At 40.8% G+C, this 13972-nt stretch overlaps 1 non-coding gene across 1 annotated transcript; it reads left to right on the forward strand.

The window, feature by feature from the left end:
- The first annotated feature begins 13389 nt into the window (after nucleotides 1–13389).
- Trnal-cag (transfer RNA leucine (anticodon CAG)) lies at nucleotides 13390–13473 on the forward strand. The gene has a single exon. It is a non-coding gene; the product is annotated as a tRNA-Leu (tRNA).
- Nucleotides 13474–13972: the final 499 nt, after the last annotated feature.

Below are 13972 nucleotides of genomic sequence, written 5' to 3' on the forward strand. Positions count from 1 at the left end.
AAACTATTACCTAAATAATAGTGAAACTGATGTCAAGATCCTCAGAGACGGTAACAGTTTCCACCAAAAACTTACAACAGAGGATAACTACCACACACAAAAACAGTAAACGAAGAAGAGAATATTTTAACAGAATACGCAACATTGTGCAACAAGACAATGTGTGCAACACTTAATGAATTTTACAAGGACATTTTCTCTAAGAAAACATAGTGTATCAAACATCTTCGTTTATCCAGAATCACCCTTATCTCAAACGCCTCCCCTTGGTAATGAAGTGACTAATTAAATAAGAAATTAGTAAATTCTCTGTAAAATTGACACGTAAAGCAAGGCAGGATGGACAGGATGATAGGACACATGTTACGACATCAGGGAATAACTTCCATGGCAGTAGAGGGAACTGTAGAGGGTGAGGATATCGTGACACACAGCAACAAAATATTCAGAAAGATTGAGGACAAAAAAAATACGGTCACTGAGCAACGGCTGTTGTTCCACAGTGGGTGTTCAGCATCCCTCAAACCTTTGCTCACACATACTGGTTCAGACGTACTCTGTAAGGAGCAATCAAATGAAAATGAGACAAACGGAAAAAAGTAAATAATTTCAAACGTTAACAGATTAACCCAACAGTGCGACAAGACGGTAATTGTCTTCATGGAAAAATGTTTGTTGTTGCCTATGGAACTAGGACTGTACTCAGCATGTACACCTCTTCGTTCGAAGCAAGTCGAATTCCATGTCTGATATTCTTCAGGGGTCCAAAAATATGGGAATCCCATGGGAAGAGATGGGGATTGTATGGAGGGCGTGTAAGGGCTTCCCAGCGAAACTTCTGCAAATTACTTGAAACAACCTAGGCAACATGTGGGTGGACCCATAACAGAACCATTCCATCTAGTGTGCAAGACGTATGAGACAGGCGAAATAGCCTCATAGTTAAAGAAGAATGTAATAATTCCAGTTTCAAAGAACACAGATGATGACGAGAGTGAATATTACCGAACTATGAGTTTAGTAAGTATTGGTTGCAAAATAAGAACACGAATTGTTTACCGAATAATGGAGAAACTTGTAGAAGCCGATTTCAGGGAAGATTAGTTTGCGTTCTAGAGAAATGTAGGAACAAGCGAGACCACACTGACGCTTTTGAAATGTAGTGATAGAAAAGAATGATAAATACTAGATGAGTAGGTCATGTAACCTACGGGGAGGTACTGAATAGAACTGGTTTGGAAAGAAATTTGTGGTATAACTCGATTAAAAGGAGCGATCGGTTGATAGGGAATATTCTAAGACATGAAGACATCACCAAAACTTAGTGTTGGTGAGAAGTGCGTGGGATAAAATTGAGGGAGACCAAGAGATGAATACAGTAAGAAGATTCAGAATGATGTAGTAGCGGTAGTTATTCGGAACTATAAGGCTTATATAAGACAGAGTAGCATGGAGAGCTGTACCAAACCAGACTTCGGTCTGAAGACCACCACCACCACAACCACAACAACAAAAACAACAATAACATTGTTGTGAAATTTACAAAAATAGTCCCACAAAAATCTTGTGTGCACAGTTCGGGTTTGCGCCGTAGATTTTTCGTGTAAATATCGGAATAAAATCATATTAAGTGATGCACAGTAGGATGTAAGTTATTGCCTATCACCGTACTTTGATGAAAAACAATTTTAACGTATGTAGCAATAGTGAAGTCAGTCTAACTATGATGGTGTCCAACATTGGCAGGTTAGTTGATATCAGTGGGTACAAGAAGCCTTACCACATGTCAAGGATGCGCAACCGCCCTCCATCGAGACCCCCTATCACAACTGCTGCATGCTATGAATTCCTGCATAGTACAGTGGAGTGCATCTTCCAGTACTGAACGATGTCTTGCCTTAAACTCGTTCGAATCGAGCTGAAACCAGAAATGGTTGCACACATGGCAAGCAAAGTCGAAGTCGTTTGCGCTGAAGTGTGCGCAAAGTGTGTATGCACCGCTCTCCGACGATTATCCAGCTGTGTTGGGTTGCTGAATAACATCACAGTTTATCGTGTCACCCTCCACTGACATACGCGCAATGAGCCCCGACGTCTCAACGTCGGTTGACAACATGACTATATTTGGTGCTCGCGATACATGCTCGTCTGACGCTATCACGTTGCTATCTATGACTATGTCATCAGTGTCTTGTGTATTGCCTTCCAACGAGGCCTGCACATAATCCATAGATGTTTGGACTATCGCTGGCCGCAGTTCGATAGATGGGCCACCTACGTAACAGCTTTGCGCCTTTTTTTGTTTTTATTTTTCCCGCGCTGGTGTAGCTTTCACATTCGTTCAACACTATACATTTTAGGTTTTTTGGAGTCCTTTCGAAGCGAGCTTTTCTCTGACTTGTCTTTTCTATACTTCCGAGCATATTCTACGAGTCATATGAGAGGAAGTCTTCCATTATTTAGTATTTTTCAGTTTAATATACATTGTCACTATGTTTCGGCCAATATTTTCTTTGTCTCATTTTGGTTCCTAGAACTGCTCCGTAAGCCCTTCCCAATGACGCCGGAATCGAAATGCAAGCTAACAAGACTACCGTAGGAACTTGCCCTCGCCGATTCGATTCATATTGACAGGGTGTGCGGGACACAACTAGAACTTCAACATACGTAAACAGGAAGACGCAACCGTTTCGGAGAACGTGGAGTTTGAAAAATTTAGGTGTGCTTGTATACTTCGTATGCTCGCCAGTATTCAAGCAGTCCTCAGACGAGCGAGTAAGCGCGTAGCTTCATAAGCGCGAGGCCTCTGGTTCAAACCTCGCTGCTGGTAGCTCTTTCTGATACCCACATAATTCTAACAGATTTATGACGGTGAAAATTGTCAAATTTACTGAATCATTTATTCTTTACATGATATTTATCCTGAAAAAGTAGAAAACATTTTCTTTGTAAGGAAATTGGAATTAAAAAAACTATGCACGAGAACTTTTGATCAAATCAGTGCAGTTATTTCATTTACATTATTGTATCTACGTTTGTGGCAGTACGTAACCTATGGAGCATTGCAGGAATCAGAAGGATACTTATCATAGAAACACTGAGAACAATAAATATTACGACGTACAACATGTGTGATGAATGCTGAATTTTTGCATATGTATGGTTTTCCAACGTGTCTATTGCAAAACAAATTTGGTTTACATTTATAAACGGTTATCGGCCACCGTGCCATTTAGCGGCGTACTGCGCATATCGAAGCATACCACCGAATATGATGAACGATTCATTGAATTTTTATGCTATCTTCTCTAGAAGCTATCTCTCTATTCAGTTCGATAATGTACGAGCAATTTTGTAGTTTTATAATGTTACTTAAAATCCGTCTTGATTGCAAATTTTATTTTTTATTATTCATATGACCGGTTTCGGTTCATTCAGAACCATCTTCAGATCTGATATTTCAGTTACAGGAGTAACCCGTCCAAATCAGCAACTTTCACATGCTACGTCACATGTGACGTAGCATGTGAAAGTTGCTGATTTGGACGGGTTACTCCTGTAACTGAAATATCAGATCTGAAGATGGTTCTGAATGAACCGAAACCGGTCATATGAATAATAAAAAATAAAATTTGCAATCAAGACGGATTTTAAGTAACATTATAAAATCACTGATTGCGGATATCCCGTAAGACATTATGTCTGTTTTTGCAAAATTTTGTAGTTGTTTTATAAGGTCTTCGTCTACATTAGAAATATATGTCGAAAGGCTGCACCAGTAGAGAATGTTTGGACGGGATTACACCACGTTTGCTGAATAACGTGAGAATGGAAAAAAAGTACCGGTAGCCAGATTCGATCGAAGGACCTCGCTCTCGTGAAACTTATCGCTTACTCCCTCAGCTTCTAAGTCCTTTAGCGGTGGCGACCACACACACTATATATGCGGGCCTAAAATTTTCAAACTCGATTTTCTAGCAAACGGTTTGGGTGCTGCGTCTTCCTATTTACATATGTATGTTGAACTCTTAGTCGTGCCTTACACTCTCTGTCAGTATCAATGAAGTCGGTCAGGGAAGTTTTTATGATCACCTTGCAAACGTGATTCCACGATGTACCATACTATAACTTCACACAAAACTTAATTACTAATCATCAACCGCATTTGCCTACATTGGTACTATGACGCCACAGGCAAAACAAATATTGCGCGACAAATACGTACAAACATGATACTGCATATCCGTCGTGGGCTCACCCTTTGCTAACAAAATATTAGTATCGTAGATTATAACAGTTCAAATTTGACGGTATTTTGTCGCACAAGAAAGTTTAACCGACGAGCGAATAGTGGTTTTCGCTTCAAAATACACTGCTGCGCAACAGATACCTAATTTAAAGGCATTAGTAATTTACGATAGTCAGCCACGTACCTCGTACCTGCGTGACGTGTAGCTCGGCAGACAACATGAAAGCTGGCAGCCCGATCTTGAAAACAACACAAAAACAGGTAAGTCCTTCCGCCACGAATGTTGAAGAAAACACCCAGTCCACTTACGCGCAGGAGCTTTCGGAAGAATATTAGTTTGCTTCAGGCGAGACAACTGGCTTCCGCTCGAGAAGAGCTGCCCTTAAATGTAAACGTGCCTGGCAACAAACAGAAACAAGATAGCGGTCTAGGCTCCCCGGACCGTGAAACAAGCATACACAGGCGCACGTCCCTAACCTTGCAAGACATCCAACCTCGTGACGGTCACAAGCAAGTCTCTACTCTACCATGATGATATTGCTGCACTTGGTCCTCCGTGGCCGTTATCGGAAATACGCGGTGACGCTCAGTAAACAAGTATAGCAGCAGCCGAGGAAAACGCTTCGCACTGTGAATGATTTTGAGGCAGCAGTGCATATTCTGTCAAGTGATTCTGCGAGTCCTCGTGGAAAATCATGACGAAAACTCACGATAAGCTGACCGAAGCGACAGCATTCCCAGGTACAGTAATACTGTGATCAATTAATAGAAGACTGAGTCTATAGACAAGCATCCAACAACCAGTAACCAGCACAGGAACGGAATGAAATACAACCACCATGTCCGGCCGTCTCCACGGACTGTCGGAACACCCACGTAACTGAGGCCAATATTAGAGGGGTAAGCGATGAGGTTAGGTTCGAGAAAACCACTCTTAGTACTGTATTGTTATTTGACTCAAGGGCGCCCATACGATAGTTTGTATGTAGGGGGGAGGGGGGAGGAGGGGAGACTTGGAGGTATGGAGTATTTTTAATATTTTGGAAGACGCATTGCGACTTGTAGGTAGCCATAAAGAAGTTCTAGTTACGGTCCTATTAAAACCCATATAATAACGACTTTCAAATCACTTTCTTGAAAGGAAAACACGCGACTACGCTATATTTTTTCCTTTTGTTAACATCGAGTATAGATTCAAGTGTCAGGAAGTCGTTTCTGAAAGTATTTGTATGGAGTCTAGCCATGTATGAAAGTGAAACATGGACGATAAATAGTTTGGACAAGAAGAGAATAGAAGCTTTCGAAATGTGGTGCTACAGAAGAATGCTGAAGATTAGATGGGTAGATCACATAACTAATGATGAAGTATTGAATAGAATTGGGGAGAAGAGGAGTATGTGGCACAACTTGACAAAAAGAAGGGACCGGTTAGTAGGACATGTTCTGAGGCATCAAGGGATCACAAATTTAGCGTTGGAGGGCAGCGTGAAGGGTAAAAATCGTAGAGGGAGACTCAGAGATGAATACACTAAGCAGATTCAGAAGGATGTGGGTTGCAGTAAGTACTGGGAGATGAAGAAGCTTGCACAGGATAGGGTAGCATGAAGAGCTGCATCAAACCAGTCTCAGGACTGAAGACCACAACAACAGCAACAGCTAAGAACTAGGGGGAGGGGTGGCCGCTCTCGCCCCCACGTATGGACGCCTTTTATTTGACTCACTCTATATTGCCCCGAAAATAAGTTAGTGTGAAGCACACCAGATTCATGGAAGTGTTTCATACCATACAGGCAATGCAAATCATGATGTTTAAATTGTTTTGAGACATTCAACCTGCAGACTAGTTTTATGCAGCTGTCCTCAGTAGCCTGTGTCTGCAGAACTACTGTCCTACATCCTCTTAATCATGATTATGGTTCTGATTATGCGGTTCTGGGGAGGGTTTTTTGTTACTGTTCTCACCTCCCCTTACTTGCAGTCACCCACACTTTTAACAGGTCGCAGGTGACTACGATTTTAATAACAGTAACAATAAAATATTCAAAACCTTTTAATATAATAATAACATATTTACGTCAGTACTCAGTACATCACTTTAGCGTAACATCCAAGAAATCACATTTATAGAAAAATATGGGAAAAAGACGCGTCACGCATTTGCGGTTCTGGGGAGGGGTTTTTGTTACTGTTCTCACCTCCCCTTACTTGCAGTCACCCACACTTTTAACAAGTCACAGGTGACTACGATTTTAATAACAGTAACAGTAAAATATTCAAAACCTTTTAATATAATAATAACATATTTACGTCAGTACTCAGTACATCACTTTAGAGTAACATCCAAGATATCGCATTAATAGAAAAATATGGCAAAAAGACACGTCACGCATTTTTTATGAGCTATAATAGTAACATCTCATTTTGGAATGTCTGATCTACCTGTGGACTTACGAGACGCCTTGGATTTATTGTCGGTAGCCGGTACGGTCGGCCTTGGAATGTGTGCATCCACTTGACTAGAGTTTTAGAGGTCAGGTGGTAATGCCATCTGCGTGTGCAGGCCCTCACACAAGCTGCTGGAAGGGAAGGAAGGAGGATAATGGTTTAACTATCCGTCGACAATGAGGTCATCAGAGACGAAGCTCTGTCTTGGAATGATGCAAGGATGGGGCAGGGCACACATACTGGAATACACGGTAGGGATCACAAGGTATACCCGCAATAACAAGCCGCACAGCTGATGTCACGGTGAACCCAACCAGCGTTCAGTAGTCCGAATCTGCCATAACGTATTGTGTTATAATTGGGTTTGCGAGTGAAAACGAGGTCGTTTACGGCAGCGTGAATTTTTATTAGTGACTGACGATTGGGTACAGAGTTACGCCGTAATTATCAGTTTATTGATGGACTTTTAAAGTAAATATTGAAGTAAAAAATAATGGTTTGCTGTGCGATCGCCAGTTGTATTAAACAAAGTAAGTAAGTAATTTAGAAATTAAGTTTCATATGTTTACCAAACACAATGAGACGAAACGAAAGTGGAAAAATGCTTGTAAACGTGCAAATTCGTTTTCAGTTGAAAGTACTCGTGTCCGTTCAATACATTGTACTGATTCGGATTATGGAAGGGATCTGAGAAGTGAACTGTTAAACATTACTTCGAAATGCAAGTTGAAGACAGATGCTGTTCAAACTCAAAATGTATCATCCTCCGGCGCTTATTTAGGGCGTAGTAATGTGCTAATAATGAGACAAATATTCGGGCATGAAAACGAAGCAGCCGCAAAGAAGAAGGTATTTTACAGGTAAATATTTACCAAGTGAATGAAGAAACTATTACCAGACAAAACTTTAACCATGAAAAAACACTGCAGTGAATACGTGAATGCCTGTTGACCCCAATAACTAGAAATTACGGAAAGAGAAATTTTACAGGATCATCTCTCGATGTTAGCGGTGATTTACTGAAATTAAAGCATCTACAAAAACTGATTCGGAGCTCTTTTTTTTACTGTCAGCAACAAGTGGTTATGAAAGGACAGTGTACTAACTGGTCCTCTGAAGATATTTCTGAGGCTGCGACTGCATGTTGCCTATCTACGACTAAGTCTTTGATTTACAGCTGTGATGCGGGTGAAATCCTGTCATGTAGTACATGCAAGAATAAGAAAAAATTTGATATTGTATTGAACTGGGGACCTAGGAACGACAGAGAGGCTTTGTCCCCGCCGTAGCCCGCAGTTGTACACAACCCCACAATAGGCTACAGCAGTCCACGTACCCCACCGCCGCCCCACACTGAACCCAGGGTTATTGTGCGTTTTGGCCCCCAGTGGACCCCCCGGCGGGAAAGTCTCACACCAGAAGAGTGTAACCCCAATGTTTGTGTGGTAGAGTAATTATGGTGAACGCGCACGTGAAGGAAGAGTTTGCGCAGCAATCGCCGACGTAGTGTAACTGAAGAGGAATAAGGGGAACCAGCCTGCATTCGCCGAGGGAGATGGAAAACCGCCTTAAAAACCATTCACAGACTGGCCGGCACACCGGACCTCTACACTAATGCGCCGGGCGCATTCATGCCAGGGACCGTCACGCCTTCCCGCCCGAAAAAGCAGTGCGTTAGACCGCACGGCTAATGGGGCGGTCAAGAATGTGGTACTTTAAGCGCTAATATACTGGCGGAAACTCGAGCTACGTTTGTAGAACCGTCATCTTCCGAGAAGCAAGACATTCTCTACAGGGAAGTGACATTTTTGAGAATTGCACCGAATACGAAGGGTAAAGTGCTCCAGATTTGAAGGAAAATGTTGAGAAGTTAGAGATGATTGCAGGATATTTGCTTATAGCGCTAAACGCAAACACTCCAAGTTAGCACATTTGTATAGCAGATTTTTGGTAACCATCAGAGGCCCACAAGCATATTCAGTACATGTATGTTATACACATCCTTTGCTCCTGTCACCTGATGAATGAAAAGTGTGAATGAGAGTGTACAAGGTAAATTTCAGTATCTAGATATGTGGGAGTAAAAGTAGTCTGCTACTGTGGCAGAATAGCCACCCCCATAAAGTACGTACCAGGTAGCAAAGAGGTATCTATTCGCCTTGGACGGAGCTCTTGTACAGGTTGGCACCACACAATAGGGAGCTCTCTGGGCACTTCCGGAGGAACTGGACATGTGGGTTCCAAAAGAGTTCGCTCGGTAGGGTTCCGGGAGATGCGAGATGGGCGACACCAACTAAGTGTGAGTCTGCCTATTCACAGGTAAATCATTATCTTATTCTTGTAGATTTCAGCTTCAGTCAAAATTAATGTCTTGCTTTCATCGCTCATTGCTCGTTGAGCTGTTTACGGAATTTTTCTGATTAATTTCGGAACATTACAAACATTATACTTGGACACGCATGCAAACCTCTGTTCAAACCTGTGGACTCGTGGTTAGCTATTGTGAATTGTACCGCTCATTTTATGCAGATTTTTTGTTTGTGACGACCACATGTTCGCGGATTGTGAGAGTCGTTACATGTCGCAGTTACTGCTTCTCAGGGTAAAACTTCCAAATTAGTTTCAGAATTTCTTCTATGCTGCAACTATTAACAACTTATTCTTATCGATGAATTCTTGTTCACTTGCTTCGTGCACTCAAGCCAAGGGAACGACCGTTTGCCGACCACGTGCATACAGGTGAAGTTATTCTTTATTCTTATATTTGTCCTAAATATCTACGATATGTGTACATGTGCGTGAATATCGCCATTGAAAGATTTCTCACAACCTTCAACAATTAATAATTAATGATAAATCGTGCTGTGGTCTCCAAGACGCAGTTGTAAATGTAATTTTGTAACTCAGCCAAGAGCGTCATGAAGAACAGCAACCGTCACCCATTTATTAGTTATTTAGTTTAGTAGCTTGTTCAGTTGTGTTCTCAATAAACGTGATATTTTTATAAGAGCACGTGCTTAAATATTCTTTCGCCAACTTCCATTTTTACGTCCTACTGCCATCCGTTGTGAAACAGATAAATATGGCCAAGTTATTTATTTAATATTTGTTCAACTATCATAAATGTGCATATCCGGCAACTCAGTTCATTTAAATATCAAAGGTTTTTCTTTCATGTATATCCAGATACCATCTTCAAACCTTCCATGTTAATGGATAGCTCATTTTTATGGACACCTTTATCACGAGCACCGATCCCCAGCCAGATCCTTCACCGACAGATACCCTTGAGATGATATGAGAAATATCAGGAATCGAGGACCTTGCTGTAATATGTTTGTAAGGACACCCACTTTCATCAGAATGAAAGTTAACGAAAAGGGAAAAAGTGCAAACGAAGTACGCGAATGGAGAGTGAACAAAAGATAAAAACTGAAAAAAGTTAAATGTTGTAATACAACTTTCCAGAATAGGAAAAACCTATTAACACAGTTAAAGCGTTTGAAATGACATTGTAGGGGTTTCTCCGTACTATAGGTCTAGAACACTGCCCTCTGATGACATGGTGAAAAAGGCTGACGTCCTTCGGAAACTTTACACTAGCATTTCACCGATTATAGAAAAAAGTAGTCTAAATCAAGGTTTCTCGAACTGTGCTCCTCAGGACACTGGTTTCCGTGAGAAACTAATAAGTACTCTGCGAAAAACTATTAATAACACGCCGGTTTGCTATTTCGACATTCTAATGATATTGATTATTTTTCTTTAATTTCATTGTTTTCCGTGTTATTAATTATGATTTAAAATTGAAGTAAGTGATGAATAAAACAAACGTTTTTAATTTTGTTAACCTTCAAAATAATCAAGATGTTCCATCGAAGTACAAAAATTCTCAATGTGTTCCGTAGAAGGAAAACTTTGAAAACTCCTGATCTAACTAATGTAAACCATAGTAATAGTAACAGCAATAACACACTAAAATATGGGATATCTCGATTGTGCCTGCTAGGAGTTACGCACGTGTGCGCCGTGTGTCTACGAGCTTCGATGCAGTGTAACTTGACGAGAAGGGTCGCGGTGGCGCCACAACTCGCATTTCGCCCCTGCACATGACCCCTCTGTGTATTCTAGTAAGGAAGATAGTCGGCCGTGCTCTTTAAAACGAACCACCTTGCCATTTGCCTAGAGCAATTTACGGAAATCACGGAAAACCCAAATCTGGACGCATTTGAACAGTCCTCCTCCTCAGTACGAGTCCAGTGTGCGAACCCCGGCACCACATAGCTCGGTACTACCTATAACGTTTCTCATTCCTTTTCTGCGTAAAATTCACTGTTGCAAATTAGTGGCGTTATGACGTAGTCGTCTAGCACTATTAACTGCTGTTTCAGTACACACGCAGTTCATATGAAAAGGGACAAAATTAAGTTCGGAGATGAATGATAACGTGGGTAAAAATGATACTCATCATTGCTGCATTCCCAAAACCAAGGCTCATCGTATTCTCTCTAGAGGTACAGGTTGTTATAAATTCAAGTGTAAACGCGTTTTCACACTCTCACTGCACAAGATGTATTTTACATACTGATTTATTATGGTAATAAAAACTCGTCTTAAAGTACTGATAAGAGTTTCTGCACAGACGACATTTTCATAGACACCAAACAAAGAGTAGCTGCGCACTATATTAGAAGTCAGAAAAAGATCTGACAAGAAGTGTCTTCACTTAAGTAAGCAAGTGAAGTGTCTTATCTGAAGTGCTCGCGTTCGGTGCGAATCTCATCTTTACGTATAAGAACAGGAGCTTCTGGTACGTTGCAGAAACGGTAAATGTTCAAATAAATAATTACATTAACTGCCTGTTATTCAGTAAGTGAACAGATGAAACGGAACTGCAACTCTTGATGTTTACAAATAATATAAAGAAAAAATGTAACATAGATTGTTTAAAATAATTATGAAATACAACTTTGGAAATTATGAAATATACTACACGTATAAGACAATAAATATTTAGCTTTTTTACGAATATAAAGGTATTTATGAAAAAGTTAGGTGTGTTCCTCTTTACTGATCACTACACTTACACAGAACATTAAACAAATTACATGTAGAAGAATACTCGATCCACGTGATATTTGTTATGATTTATATAACAAAAAATAAAAAGCAGAGTACATCTTGCATAGGTATACATTCTATTTTGAATCTACGTCTATACACAGTAAAATTTGTAGGGTAACAAATTTTCATAGCACATCATTATCTTAAGGAATCATGTGAGAAAATTATTATTACGTTATGGACACATTTGGAAAGATACAGAATTTCGTAACTGCACCAGTGTATTGCGTAATTGTGTGAGAAATATGAATCTCACAGTTTGCAGCAGAAAATCGAAATAATCCCTACGGAAAAGAAGGCGGTATCGCAAATGTCTGTTAACCCAGTAAGTTGCCGTAAATCTCGGATACTGTGTACTGTATACTGAAAAGTATTCTGTGTTAAATACAGATTCTAATTATTAGACTTCCTTGCCATTTCCAAGACACTTAGTTTTCGTGCTACTTTCGCCTCCGAAAGTTAGCTGTAAAATTTGGCCGGCCGGTGTGGCCGTGTGGTTCTGGGCGCTTCAGTCTGGAACCGCGTGACCGCTACCGTCGCAGGTTCGAATCCTGCCTCGGACGTGGATGTGTGTGATGTCCTTGGGTTAGTTGGGTTTAAGTAGTTCTAAGTTCTAGGGGACTGATAACCATAGACGTTAAGTCCCATAATGCTCAGAGCCATTTGAACCATTTTGTAAAATTTGGAAATTATCCTGCAGTGAACCACTTGACTTTTCCTCCGCGCCTCAGGAAGTCCTACAATGCGATCCCACGTGTGTTTAAAGGCAGAGCATATAGAACAATTTTAAATGATAATTTCTTGCCCAAAGTCTTTACCTCCTACTGATAACCTTTTTGTAATTTCATTGTAAGCAGAACTAAAATTTTCTCCTAAGCAACGTTAATATTAATAATAGTAATAATAATAATAGTAGTAGTAGTAGTAGTACCAGTATTAGTTGTACTAGTAGAAATGGTAATAGTAATAGCAATTAATAACAGAATAGATTCTCATTCGGCTTAGTAATCATGTGTAACAGACTAGCCCTTGTTGCCTGTAGACAACTGTATGTTTGCTCAGAATTGCTTAAAACCGCTTCCCAATTCCAGCACATTTGCCTCATTCAGTTTCAGTTTTGTACACGGACCTTTGTTTGCAGTCCTGTACGTCATTTATTCATTCTTTCCCTGCTGAACTGAAGACAACAGAAATTTGCATCTATGACGATAAACCGCCAGAGTCCATTACAAAGCAGCGAGTTTAATAACTGAAGTAGGAATACGTATTTGAAGTGGAAATGTAGCTTTTCAAGAGGTCCGATTCTACACCTTTCCCGTAAATAGCAGTTTAGCCCAGACTCGTCCCACACCGCCTGGCTGCACTGCTTGTCTTGAGTATTTCCGCCCATCGTTGCGCAACGCCACAGCGCAGCGCAACGACCACAGCACGACTGAGTGCTCGCTCTGCCTGCCACACCGCACGTACGCTGACCTCGGCACTCGCTCTGCCGTCGCAGCTGATTTTCTCGCCTGTCACAGCTCGAAAGTGGAATACGAGAGAAACTTTCTAGAAGTTATCTATGCATAGGTGTCAGGATGGCCGAGCGGTCTAAGGCGCTGCGTTCAGGTCGCAGTCCACTTCTGTGGGCGTGGGTTCGAATCCCACTTCTGACAATCATTTTTATCTGACTCCCGTGACTCTGCTCTAGGGGACACGGATAAAACAGTGACCAGAAAAGCAGAGATGGCGTAGCTCTGTTGTCAGGATTCATTTGAAAGTTCGTAGCAGTTTACGTTAATGTTTTCCTGCGTTGAGAGAACTTGTGACCTAGAAACAGTAACGATGCTCTAGTTCTTTCCATAATCTGAAATCACTGTGGAATTTAAAATAGTTAGCTTTTAAAAATAAGAAAAATAACTGAAAATTTATTTGTGAAACTTCCTCCCGTCTGCTCTGTAGTTTTTATTCGCAATCCTCATCGACTATATTTATATTATTGTATTGGTTTTGATTTTTACAGTCATAGAGCCATCTGGAGTACATAAAACTGTGGTTACTAACACAATCGCACCTTCAAGTCATAAGTGTCACTCAGTTCACAAATCTGAATGGCAACTCTCCCACGTCCTACTTGAATAAAATTGGCTAAGTTCCTGGTATTTCGTACAAACA

This window comes from Schistocerca cancellata, chromosome 3, assembly GCF_023864275.1.
Source record: "Schistocerca cancellata isolate TAMUIC-IGC-003103 chromosome 3, iqSchCanc2.1, whole genome shotgun sequence".
Taxonomy (NCBI): Eukaryota; Metazoa; Arthropoda; class Insecta; order Orthoptera; family Acrididae; genus Schistocerca; species Schistocerca cancellata.